The sequence below is a fragment of the Notamacropus eugenii genome, chromosome 4, assembly GCF_028372415.1.
Source record: "Notamacropus eugenii isolate mMacEug1 chromosome 4, mMacEug1.pri_v2, whole genome shotgun sequence".
Lineage (NCBI taxonomy): Eukaryota > Metazoa > Chordata > Mammalia > Diprotodontia > Macropodidae > Notamacropus > Notamacropus eugenii.
In genome coordinates, this window is record NC_092875.1 from 384,678,656 (window position 1) to 384,693,185 (window position 14,530).

Here is a 14,530-nt window from a genome sequence, read left to right on the forward strand (position 1 = left end):
TTTAATGGCAGAGAGTATTCTAGAAGTCATAGTTCATTTTTTTGTCTTATTAAAACTGAAAATTGTTTAAAACCATTTGAGGCAGCTTGTATTTTTTTTTTTCTGATACAATACCTGTAAGCCTCGTGGTGTGGGAATAAAGAAAGAAGAAAAAAAGAGTGGAGATTGAGACGGGTGGTAAGGGAAACAGGGAAAGTGGGAGGGAAGGAAGGAAGGAAGAATAAAGAAAGAAGGAAAGAGGGAAGGAAGCAAAGAAGGAAGAAAAGGAGGAAGGAAAGAAAGAAGGAAAGGAGGAACGAAAGGAAGGCAAGAAGGAAGGTAGGAAGAAAGGCATGAAAGAATGCAGGAAGGAAGAAAGGAAGGGAGGGAGAGAAGGGGAGAGAGAGAGAGAGAGAGGGAAGAGAGAAGAAAACAGAAAGGAAAGGGGATGAGAAAGTGAAGGAAGGGAAGGAAAAAGAAGGAGGGAAGAAGAAAGGGATGAATGCCTTTAAGATCAGAGACATTAAAGCAAGAAGGCTACATCACCCCAAAGAAATTTTAGAAATAGATTAAGATATATGGTTATCCAGATATCCTGGCTAAAAGTCTGCTTTTGTGAAAGAAACTTGGCATTACTTGCAAGCCAAATAATATTTGCAATGCATTCTTGAGAATTAGGTAAGAAGTTAATAAATTCATGAGATTCTCATTATGAAAATGCGATATTTCTAAGGAAATTGGATAGAAGTGATCATCAGACTAATATAGAAATGTGTCAGTTTAATTGGAATGCCTAAAATAACTTGAACTCTAATGTTTAAAAGCAACAGTGTGATAATATATGTACAATTTTTATTTTATAGATTTTAGGAAAATTGGAAAAATTGTCCTTGTTTTGCAATTTGTTTAAATTACTATCTCAGAATGAAATCAAAGGGATTAGAAATTCTTTGCGCTTTGTTCAAATTCTCTTCCATCCTTTCCGTGATGCCTGCTAAATCATTAGTTAGAAATGGCAACCCTGATTTCTATACAACTTCCATGAAAGTCTTGTATAAGTTGATGAAATATTTTAGATTATGCGAAAATCATTAACCCACTTCTCTCAATCAGATCACAGTCCTTAACCTGCAATGAGCTTAATTCATGTGAAGGAGGTTGTTATTGAATCAGACTATAGGTAAATGGATGTTTTTCTATTTCCATAAACCAAAAGAGGAAAAGTAGTTAAGTCGTAACAAAGACTTCTCAAGAATGTTTCTTGTCACTCTTCTCTAGGCATAGGAGATTCAATGTAACCTGTCTTTGAGTCTATAAAATTGGTTTCTGGCAAGTACCTTGATAGAATGGAAAGAACACTGGTTCTCGAGAAAGAGGATATAGATTCCAATGTTTTCTTATTGCTTCACTCTTTATCCTCCTTCTTAGTCATTTAATCTTATCGGGAATTCAGTATTCTCAACTGTAAAAGTGAGGGGAGTATGACCAGAAGCTAAGGTCCCTTTCTATCCAATGTTTATTATCCTAGAATCTCTTATATAAAAGAGGAGATATCAGACAAAATGGGGAGGTATTGTGCCTGTCTTTTCATCATAATTTATTTGAGCAAATAAAATTTATATTGATGAAATGGTTAACTCTGCCCCCATGGTGGATAATTCTTCCCCACCACTTTTAGGGCTTCATTTTTGTGCAATCTCTTTTTCTGTTAGAATATAAGCTTCTGAAGGGCAAGGACATTGTTTACTTTGCGTTATTGGTATAGTCAACATTAAGTATTGTGCTTGATATATTATAAATGCCTGTTAACTGGTTTGCTAGTTCATTTTTTTTTTTTAAATTTACTATAGTAGAGTAAAATAGTGCCTCTTCAGAAAAGACTAGGAACTCAAAAAAATAATCACACAGTAGTGTCACAAGTCCAGCCTCTGGCCTTCCCATGAGAGACATTTTTTTCATTTTGTTTATTTCCTTAACACTCCTCTGTGATCTCTTGCTCAAATTAGAATTCTATGCATTATCACTCTTCCTTATGACTCACATTCACTTGTTCTCTTATTTTATAAGTTCCAGCTGACTGTCCACATAGAAATAAACTTTATTCTCTTTGTCACAGAAATAGTTACTCACATTTGGTTCAAAGGACCATTCATAGCTTTAGAACTCAGAGAAAATAATTACTTTAATGAAAAATATAGGCAATGACACTGAAGAAAGGACAACCAACCAAAATATTCCAAAGAGGGCTTTCAGATGTACTCCCACAGAGCCATAAAAGAGGTCTTTATATATTCCTTCTGAAAAGAAGTGCATTAATGTTTTTTTATAATATTAGTCTGGCATTCACTTCCTTAACTTGAAATTTCATCATAGGTGGTTATACCGCCACTCTAAGATACTTCTTTGTCCGGGCATTCCTAGACCCAAAAATCTTAAGGTGTTCCCTGTTGAATACCATTTAGGTAAATATCAATTAGTCAGTAGAAAGACTTTATTCGGCATCTATCTTGTGCCAGAAAGTATAGAAGGTACCAGATTCGCAAATACTAAAATGAATCATTCCCTGCTCTCAACAAGCTACAATCAAGAGAAAAAAATAAATATATATAATTAGATATAAAATATTTGTAAAAATAATTGTATATGTATATGTATAAATACATATATGTTTATATGCATACGTGCACATGTTTACTAACATGTATATAAATACATATACGCACATTCATATGTGTATCTGTCCATTGTATATATGTGTATATGCATGTGCATGTCTGTATTTAAATATCCATATGTACATGTGTGTGAATATCTATATTTTCTGAGAGAACTATAGGAATCATCAAAATACTTATATATTACATGGCATTTTAGCTGAAATTGGAGGAAAGTTGCAAATTCTAAGATTTGTAGATGATGAAGAAATGAACTCCAGGTATGGGGGAATAACATATAAAGGCACAGAAATCAGAAATGATATGCTACATTTGGGCAGGTATAAGAAGGAAAATTCCTGTGGATTCTGAAAATAAAAGCTAAAATATATCTATGAACGTGGGATGCAACCAAGTTGAACACATTTTTAAATATGAAAGAGCTTATATTTTATCCTAAAGGTGATGAGCAACATTTAAAATTTTAAATCTATAAATACCAAGCAGTGAAGTTTTCATTTTTTTTTTCCTAGAGACAATATGCAACCAGTAAAATTCTTATGGAAGAACTATTATTGTTGGTCAGACCTGAATTTTGGAACATCATTTTAGCATGTCTAGACAGTTAAGAGAATTGAAATAGGTAATGAATGACATAATATTTCACTTAGTCAAAGATGATCTGGCTGACTTTCCTCGCCTTCAGTGATGCATTCCTACCTTATTCGTCCCGATTTTTCTTCCAGTAATCCTCAATTTGAGAGACAGTATTGGAATGCACCGAGTGTGTGGCAGCTATACTCAGTGAATTTCCATTCATTTGCCAGCTCTATCAATTAGCCCCTCATACAAATTTGGACAAGTTAGCTAATTTATCTAAGCCTTAATTTCTTCACTTTCAAATTTGGTAATTAGAAAAGATGTTCTTGGGAAGGCAGAAAGGAAGACAAAGGAGGCAGCAGTGGTGGAGGAGGGCAGGGGAAGCGGAGGGTCTGGCGATTGTGCCTTTTGACCGGACCAGGAGGCCGCACACGCAGCTGAGCTGACCAGCTGGGGTGAGCATTTCATAAATAATCAGTGAACCTGTTGCAACACCATGCTGGCAGCAAGGTTTGTGTGTCTCCGGACCCTAACCCTACCTTCCAGGACTCTCCACCCAGCACTCAGAAAGACCTCTCCTGTTCTAAGGAATTTCATTCTGAAGACAAACCAGTGGCTCTTGCAATCCAACAGGGGCTATGCCACCAAATCAAGAATTGGGGTCCGATGTGGAAAAATTGACCAAGAAATTAAGGAAGTAGCATTTGAACCATCAGCAGAAAGAATATTTAAAATTGATCAGATGGGAAAATGGTTTGTTGCTGGAGGAGCTGCTGTTGGACTTGGAGCACTCTGCTTCCATGGCTTGGGAATGTCAAATGAAATTGGGGCTGTTGAAAAAGCAGTAATTGGCCACAGTATGTGAAGGATGGAATTCATGCCACCTATATATATTTCGCAGGGAGTGTTGGTTTAACAGCATTGTCTGCCTTAGCAGTTAGCCGATCACCTGCTTTAATGACCTTTATGATGAAAGACTCTTGGTTGACAATCGGAGAGACTTTTGTAGCTATGATTGGAGCTGGAATGTTGGTTCGGTCAATATCATACGAGTGGAGTCCAGGCCTAAAACATCTTCCTTGGATGTTCCATTCTGGTGTCATGGGTACAGTAGTGGCCCCTCTGACTTTGTTGGATGACCCTCTGATCCTCAAAGCTTTCTGGTATACAGCAGGCATTGTGGGTGGACTGTCTACTGTAGCCATGTGTGCTCCAAGTGAAAAATTTCTAAACATGGGAGCACTGCTGGGAGTGGGACTGGGTGTTGTTTTTGTTTCTTCTTGGGGATCTATGTTTCTACCATCTACCACTGCACTTGGTGCTGGTCTTTATTCTGTGGCAATGTATGGTGGATTAGTTCTTTTTAGCATGTTCCTTCTATATGATACCCCCAAAGTCATCAAGCATGCAGAAATAATATCCATGTAAGGCACAGAAAGATATGACCCCATTAACTCCATGATGGGAATCTACATGGATACACTAAATATGTTTATGTGAGTAGCCACCATGTTAGCAACTGGGAGCAACAGGAAGAAATGAACTGATTGCATTTTGAACCTTCCAGACATCGTCAAATATTCTTGCTTGTGTTCTTGGTGAGTATAATTATTAAATCATTTATTCTACAAGCACTTTGGTTGTAGTCAGAAGTTGAGAGCCACTTCAGCATGGTTAAGATATTCCAGTACAATGTGTTGCTTCAAGTTCTACCCTGAGAATAAATTCAGCACTGCTCTTGCAAATACGCACATAAGCTTTCCAGTTTTCATCTTTGAGTAACTGCTAATGGAAAAGAGTCAAGCTTTTCAGTTGTATTACTTTATTTCAACATTCTGTTGGTTGTCCATATTTTTACTTGTTTCATAATGCTATCTAACAAAGACTCTTAATTGCCACCCAAAAAGGAGTCAGATGTGTACAAGAAAGAGCCCCAGGACTGATGTAGAGGACCTATCTCTAGTTTTAGATTCAGCTTTAAAAGTTGTGAAGTGATTGCCACTTGCTACCTGGCAATAGATAGGGTTTATCAGGTCTAGTTATTGATGTATAGCTGTCTTTAACCTAATTAACACCCACGTGATATTTTCAGGTGAAAGATCTATCCTAAAAAGACAGTCAAGTGTGATTGTGACAATACCTTTAGAATATCAATATAATAACCATATTTCAGGTATATGGAAGGTACTTTGGCAATCCATCCAATGTCAACATGTTAACCTTCCCCAAGTATTCCTATCATAGCTAATGAGTTCTGTTTTTAAATCATCTAGAACTATTTATTTTGAGACATATTTTGCTTTAAACTTAAAGCTTCAAAAGTATCAAGTAGGTTGTCTTTTTCAACCTTGCTATAGTAAGTGTATTGACACATGTAGATGTTGCTTTTTCAACATAGGTCAAAGATTGTGGCTTATCTTTCTCTCTTTTTTTTTAAAGATCCTGTTTGTCATTTAGGATATGGAATAATTTTCCTTTCCAGCATTATCAGAGATCAATGTTACTGCGTCCCTTCTTCACTAAATGCTGAGACCAAATTACTTCCTTTGTCATAAAATATCGTTTTTATTCATGTTAATTTTTCCACAGATTTTTCCTCCTCAATCCACTATTAATTTAGAAACAACTTCCTTGTAAGTAAATCTTGTTAATTTCTGGTAAAGAACAAGTTATTTTTGAAAGTTTTTTAATGAATGAAATTTGAATCTGTAAAATCATTGCAATGATAAAATTACTATTTCTGGCAAGATGTGTTTTATCACCAGCTATCCATAAGTAGCTAATCTGTCCATTGGAGAGAGATGATGTGTTCATTTCTAAAGTAATAAAGATCTAGCTTGATAAAAAAAAAGATGTTCTTGAAGTTCTCTTCCAAAACCAAATCTATAAAACAAGGCCTTTCTAGTTCCATCCAACTACTAATATTATCAGACTGTGAAAATGCCATGATAATTTCTGAATGCATTTCAAAATAATTTTCCCTGCATAAGCATTTATTTTCTTTCAAAAATACATTGTCTTTACTCTAATAAAAATTTCTCTATTACATGTAAACATTTTAAAAGACTTTTAAAAATTTTGAGTTTTGAAATTTTTCCTGCCCTCCATTCTTCTCTCCTCTCTAAGAAGGGAAATAATTTGATAAAAAATATACATATGGTGTCATGCAAAACGTGTTTTCATAGTTGCCATGTTACAAAAGAAACTACAGAGGCAGAACAAGGATGGCAGAGTAATAGCACTGAATTTGTCTAGCAGTCCCACCAAGCCCAACCAAATACCTGTAAAAATGCCTCTAAACAAATTCTAGAGCTGCAGAAACCAGAAAATGATTGAGTGCAGCAAAGCTCCAGTTGAAGACAGCATGGAAGATCAACAAGAAAAGTCTATCATGTCACAGAAGTAGCAGAGCACAGCTCAGTGTGGGCTGCCAGTGCAAAGAGGGGACATCAGCAGTCCCTGGGGAGACTAAATCTCTCACACCTGTGGTAGTTTCCAGGCTTCATGACTCTAAAATGCTGAGGACAAATTGAAAGGTCAGTGAGAAAATCCTATGGGACCAGCAGAGGGAAGTGGAGTGGTCTGGCCCCAGCCCCAGGGTAGCAGAGGGAGAGAAGGAGCAGAGAAACCCATAGCAGCCACTGTAGCAACAGGGCCAGCTGCAGCGACTGTTTGTGGAGCACTTGGCCCACAGATTGTGTGTGGGGGATCAGCTGAGAACACACTGCCCACACCACTGGAAGCAGAGAACTGCCTTAACAAAGAGCTCAAAAGTCAAGTAAATGGCTGGGGAAATGAGCAAAAGCTTGAAGAAGAGTCAGACTATAGAATCTTACTTTGGTGACAAGGCAGAACAAAGCATGCACACAAGAGATAACAAAGCCAAAACTGCTCCATCTAAAGCCTCCAAAAAAGTGAGAATTGGACTCACACCATGGAAGAGTTCAAAAAGAATTTTGAAATTCAAATAAGAGCTGTAGAACAAAACTTGGGAAGAGAAAAAAAGAGTGTTGCAAGAAAATCAGAAAAAAACAAAAACAAAAACAAAAAAGCGAGTCAACTGCTTGCTATAGGAGACCCAAAAAATGCTGAACAAAATGACACTTTAAAAAATACATTAACACAAATGGCAAAAGAGATCCAAAAAGCCAATGTGGAGAAGAAGAATGCCCTAAAAAGCAGAATTGGCCAGGTAGAAAAGGAGATCTAAAAGCTCACTGAAGAAAATAATTTCTTTAAGATTAGAATGTATCACATGGAAGGTAATGACTTTAAGAATAATCAGGAAATTATAAAACAAAACCAAAGGAATGAAAAATATTAGACAATTTGAAATATCTCCTAGGAAAAATAACTGACCTGGAAAATAGATTCAGCAGACATAATTTACAAATTATGGGACTATATGAAGGCCATTATAAAAAAGTAAAAAAGAACCTAAACAACATCTTTCAAGAAATTATCAGGGAAAACTGCCCTGATATTCTAGAGTCAGAGTATAAAATAAACATTGAAAGAATCAACCAATGACCTCCTGAAAGAGATGCTAAAAAAAATTCCTAGGAATATTGTAGTCAATTTCCAGAGTTTCCAGATAAAGAAGAAAATATTACCAGCACCCACAAAGAAACAATTCTAAAGTCAAGTACATACATTCACGATGACACAAGATCTAGCAGCTTCTACATTAAGGTATGAAAGGGCTTGGAATATGATATACCATAAGTGAAAGGAGCTAGGAGTGAAACAAAGAATTACCCAGCAAAACTGAGTACAGTACTTCAGGGGTGAAAATGTGCATTCAATGAAATAGACATTCTGGATGAAAAGTCCAGAGCTGAATAGAAAATTTGACTTCCAAACACAAGAATCAAAGAAGCATGAAAATGTAAACAGGAAAGAGCAATCATAAGGGACTTACTAAAGTTGAACTATTTACATTCTTTCACGGAAAGATAATATTTGTAACTCTTGAGATTTTTCTCAGTATTTGGGTAGTTGAAGGGATTATATACTTACAGACATAGGGCACAGGGTGAGTTGAATAAGAAGGGATGATACCTAAAAAAATTAAAATTATGGGGTGAGAGAGGAATACACTGGGAAGAGAAACAGAGAAATGGAATGGGTCAAATTATCTCTCATAAAAGAGGTAAGAAAAAGATTTTTCAATGGAGGGGGGAAAGGGGGAGGCTAGAGGGAAAAAATGAAGCTTACTCTCATCACATTTGGCTTAAAGAAGGAATAATAAGCACACTCAATTTGGTACGAAAATCTATCTTACACTACCAGAGAATAAGGGAGAAGGGGATAAGTGGGGTGTGGGGAGGATGATGGAGAGGGGAAAAGGTAGAAGGGGTAATTAGAAATAAACACTTTTGGAGAAGTACAAGGTCAAAAGAGAAAAGAGTGTAAATGAGTGGCAGGGATGGAGGGAAACATTGTCTTTCACAATATAACTTTTATGGAAGTCTTTTGCATGACTACCCATGTATAACCTATACTGAATTGCTTGCCTTCTCAGTGGGGATGAGTGGGGAGGGAGAAAAGGAGAAAAGTTGGAACCGAAAGTTTTAAAAAGAAATGTTAAAAAAATGTTTTTATTTTTGCTAATGGGAAATAAGAAATATAGGTAATGAGGTATAGGAATCTGTCTTGCCCTACAAGAAAATAGAGGAGATTGGAGTAAGGGAAGGGGCAAGTAGAATAGACAGTTTCTTGGGGTGGGGAGAGGGGAGAAATGGGGAGAAAATCAAAATCTTGTGGAAATGAATGCTGAAAGGTAAAATAAATAAATTAATTTTAAAAAGTAAAAAAAATACAGCAAAATACCCCAAGAAAAATAAACTGTAAAAAACTATATTTCAATCTGCATTCAAAAGTAAACAATTCTTTCTCTGTATGAGGATGGAATTTTTCATCATGGGTCATTTGAAATTTGTCTTAGATCATTATTTTGATCAAAGTAACTGAGTCTTTCATAACTGATCATCCTTATACTATTGTTCTTACGGTGAATAATATTCTCCTAATTCTTCTTATTTCACTTTCATGAGGTTATATAAATCCTCCCAGGTTTTTTTTTTTTTTTCTGAAAATATCCCTCTCATCACTACGACAGTAGTATTCTGTTGCAAGCACATGCCAAACCTTGTTCAACAATTCCTCAATTGATCGGCATTCCCTAGATTTCCAGTGCTTTGATCCCATAAAATGATCTATGAATATTTCTGATACAAATAGTTCATTTTTTATCGTGTATGGATACACAGTTAATAGTGGTATGCAAATTGTTCTTTAGAATGTTTTGACTAGTTCATGACTCTACAAGCAGTCTACTAGGGTCTTAATTTTTCCACATCTCTTCAACATTTTATTTTTCTTTTCTGTAATATTACCTAATCTGATATATTTGACGTGGTACTTCTGAGTTCTTTTAATGTTCATTTGTCTAAGCAGTAGTGATTTAAAACATTGTTTTCATATGACTATTTATGGGTTTGATTTCCTTGGAAAACTCATCATGTCCTTTGACAATTTGTTAACTAAAGACTGTGTCTTATTTTTTTCTAAAGTTAACTCAGTTCCCTCTATATTTGAGAAATGAAGCCTTTATTATCATCCCACATAAAAAGGTACACAATTTGACATTATTATGATTTTTCTTGTATGTTAACTTTATATGCTTCTCTTGAATTCTCTTTTTCTTTTTTCTTTATTAACTTTGAAATTAAATACAAAAAGAACATTTACATGTACACAACACAAAATGAAAAAAGGATTGAAAACAATGAATTTCAAATTCATGCTATTTTTTAAATATACGTAATAAATACTACACATGATCTTCAAACTTAACCTACTCTTCAGTGTTTACTTCTAAATTTACTTTTGTTCTCTCTTGTGAATTTTTTTCTCCCCATCTCCAAACACCGTCATAAGGAAGGCTATCATTAGAAATACACGCAATACACACATACATACACAAACATATGCATATATGTATGTGAAAATATGATGTAAGTATATAATATACAAGCTTCTCTTTATCAATTTTTCGCACTGGATATGAATAATATATTCCTTCAGAGATCCTTTGCAGATGATTTGAGTATTTATGATACTCAAAATGATTAAATAGTTCAAAGCTGTTCTTTGAAAAATATTGCTGATGGGACAGAGCCAACATGGCAGAATAGAAGAACAGAACTGCTCTAGCTCTCCCCCCATACCCCATAGAATACCTGTAAAAATGTCTCTGGGGGGGCGGAGCCAAGATGGCAGAGTAGAAACACACAAATACGCTAGCTCCAAACCCACAGCCCATAAAATATCTGTAAAAAAGAACTGCCAATAAATTCTGGAGCCAAGCCACAGAACAGTGGAGCGGATGAAATTTCTGTTCCAGAGAGCCTGAAAACCTCTCACAAAAGGTTCTTCTCCTTGCGGACAAGGAGCTGAGCCCAGGTTTGCGTTGACCGCCCAGCGCTGAGAGGAGCTGATCCAAGCAGGCTTCAGGGAAAGAATCTCCAGCAGCCACGCGGGTCACTCCACCGACAGGTGACAAGGGTCAGGGAGAGGGTCTCTTTGGTGGGTAGAGAGGGGAGTGGGATGCCCCCATAACTCAGGCCCCCTCGGGAGGCAGCAGCAGAGGTAGGCGCAGACCGGGGCTCCCCAAGCAGGCAGGACCCCGGATCCATTGTTGAAGGTCTCTGCATAAACCCCCTGAGGGCACTGAGCCCGTAAGGCAGCCCTGCCCCCATCTGAGCACCTGAACTTGATGTCACACTGAATCGCAGCCCTGCCTCCGCGGAAGCCCTGAGGCTGGGGAGCAGCATTTGAATCTCAAACCCCAAGCGCTGGCTGGGTGGATCTGGAGGCAAAGTGGTTGTGAAGAGGACATTCAGAAGTCGTCACTGACTAGGAAAATGCCCAGAAAAGGGAAAAAAACCCAAGACTATAGAAGGTTACTTTCTTGGTGAACAGGTTTCTCCTCCCTTCCTTTCTGATGAGGAAGAACGATGGTCACCATCAAGGAAAGACACAGAAGTCAAAGCTTCTGTATCCCAGTCCATTCAATAGGCTCAGACCATGAAAGAGCTCAAAAAGAGCTCAAAATTTTTTTAAAATCATGTTAGAGAGGTGGAGGAAAAACTGGGAAGAGCAATGAAAGGCATGCAAGCAAAGTATGAACAGCAGGTCAGCACCCTGTTAAAGGAGACCCAAAACAAATGCTGAAGAAAATAACACCCAGAAAAATAGGCTAACTCAATTGGCAAAAGAGGTTCAAAAAGCCAAGGAAGAGAAGAATGCTTTCAAAAGCAGAATTAACCAAATGGAAAGGAGATTCAAAAGCTCACTGAAGAAAATAGTTCTTTCAAAATTAGAATGGAACAGATGGAGGCTAATGACTTTATGAGAAACCAAGAAATCACAAAACAAAACCAAAAGAATGAAAAAATGGAAGATAATGTGAAATATCTCATGGGAAAACCAAATGACCTGGAAAATAGATCCAGGAGAGACAATTTAAAAATTATTGAACTACCTGAAAGCCATGATCAAAAAAAGAGCCTAGACATCATCTTTCATGAAATTATCAAGGAAAACTGCCCTGAGATTCTAGAACCAGAGGGCAAAATAAATATTGAAAGAATCCACCAATCACCACCTGAAAAAGATCCAAAAAGAGAAACTGCTAGGAACATTGTGGCCATATTCAAGAGTTCCCAGGTCAAGGAGAAAATATTGCAAGCAGCTAGAAAGAAACAATTCAAGTATTGTGGAAATACAATAAGGATAACACAAGATCTAGCAGCTTCTACATTAAGGGATCGAAGGGCATGGAATAGGATATTCCAGAAGTCAAAGGAACTAGGACTAAAACCAAGAATCACCTACCTAGCAAAACTGAGCATAATACTTCAGGGGGAAAATGATCTTTCAATGAAATAGAGGTCTTTCAAGCATTCTTGATGAAAAGACCAGAGCTAAAAAGAAAATTTGACTTTCAAACACAAGAATGAAGAGAAGCATGAAAAGGTAAACAGCAAAGAGAAGTCATAAGGGACTTATAAAAGTTGAACTGTTTACATTCCTACATGGAAAGACAATATTTGTAACTCTTCAAACTATTCAGTATCCGAGTACTGGGTGGCATTACACACACACACACACACACACACACACACATATGCACACGCACACACACATAGAGACAGAGTGTGCAGAGTGAATTGAAGAGGATGGGATCATATCTTAAAAAAATGAAATCAAGCAGTGAGACAGAAATATATGGGAGGACAAATGGAGAAATGGAATGGGGCAAATTATCTCTCATAAAAGAGGCAAGCAAAAGACTATTCTAGTTTAGGGAAAAAGAGGGGAGGTGAGAGAAAAACATGAAGTTTACTGTCATCACATTCCACTAAAGGCAGGAATAAAATGCACCCTCATTTTGTTATGAAAACCTATCTTACAATACAGGAAAGTGGGGGATAAGGGGATAAACAGGGTCGGGGGGACAATGGAAGGTAGGGCATGGGGAGGCTGGCGCAATTTCAGGTCAACACTCATGGGGAGGGACAGGATCAAAAGAGAGAACAAAAGTAATTAGGGGCAGGATAGGATCGAGGGAAATATAGTTAGTCTTATACAACACGACTATTATGGAAGTCATTTGCAAAACTACACAGATTTGGCCTATATTGAATTGCTTGCCTTCCAAAGGGAGGGGGTGGGGATGCAGGGAGAAAAAGAAGTTGGAACTCAAAGTTTTAGGAACTACTGTAGAGTACTGTTCTTATAAGAAATACAGGTAAAAGGGTATAGAAATTTATTTGGCCCTACAGGACAGAGGAGAGGATGGAGACAAGGGCAGAGAGGCATGACAGAGGAGAGAGCAGATTGGTCATGGGGGCAATTGGAATGCTCGGTGTTTTGGGGTGGGAGGAGGGGACAAGGGGGGAGAAAATTTGGAACCCAAAATTCTGTGAAAATGAATGTTAAAAGTTAAATAAATTAATTAATTTTTAAAAAAAGTAAGGGGGAATAGTGTAGCAAAGAGGGAAATGTAATTAATTATACAGAACATGATTATTGTGGAAGTCTTTTGCAAAACGAAGCATATTTCGTCTGTATGGAATTGCTTGCCTTCTCAGTGGGAATGGGGTAAGGAGGGAGAGAAGTTGGAATTCAATGTATTAGAAAAAAGTGTTGAGAATTATTATTGTAAATAACCAGGAAATAAGAAACACAGGTAATGGGGTATGGAAATTTATCTTGCTCTACAAGAAAAGAGAGAAGATGGAGATAAGGGAAGGGTGGGGTTTAATAGAAGGGAGGGTACACTGAGGGAAGGGGTAATCAGAATGCGAGATGGAGGGAAAAATTGAACATGTTACATAGTGATGTAAAAGCAATTAGGAATATAATAATTTGACTGAATTAATTACTGAAACTAAATAAGAGACATCTTTAATTTGGGGAAAAGAATTTTAGTTTAAGTTTCCTGGAGGTAGGTAACCTCGGGTAAAATTTGACATTGACGGAATAGTTAAGATTTTAATGGTAAATTTGATTTTACGATTATTATTTAATCAGGAACTTGAACATATATAGAAATGTAAGCCGCTTACGACTTGCCTCAAAAGACGTTCCTTAGCCAATGTGAAACTATAGTCATATCTGAAACCTGGTTATTGGAACTTACTATTTTAAGATTCTATGGGACTATTAACTCACTGTTCTTCTTAGTCTAACTCCAGGTATGGATAGCAAGAAAGGCGGTCTGAGCCTCCAGTCCATGGTGCCAGTAAACCTGTGAGATGCTGGTATGAACTGAAAAATGTGATCTCATGGGAAGGGTGGGAGAGTGACTGCCTGGGCTGAGGTAGGATTCTCCTGACTCAGTTTCCCCAGTGACACCCCCCAGAATTTAAGCCTTACTGAATTCAAGTTGACAATCGACTGCAACCTGCAACTGACATGAAGTTGAGGAGATACTGTTTCCCTGCATTGTCCCTACTCTTATTTGCAATTTCCTATACTCAAAAGGTTTGTAAGCTTAATACCATATCTATTAAATTATAAAGTGTTGGTAGGGGAACATCCGAAGTTACGTCTAAAATTAAGCTATTAGGCTTAGGACTTTAGATCAACAACAAAATTTACGGTCCTTTAATTCTTAGTAATAGTGTGAAGATAATTAGGTCAAGGGCTTGTGAGGTTAGCATACATAGTTATTATCTGTGTCTCAGTTGGTTAATGTTAAAAAAAATCGTTTGTGGTCTATAGTG

At 37.0% G+C, this 14,530-nt stretch overlaps 1 pseudogene; it reads left to right on the forward strand.

The window, feature by feature from the left end:
- Window positions 1-3,678: 3,678 nt before the first annotated feature.
- Window positions 3,679-5,812, forward strand: LOC140498563 (growth hormone-inducible transmembrane protein pseudogene; annotated as a pseudogene).
- The last annotated feature ends 8,718 nt before the right edge of the window (window positions 5,813-14,530 follow it).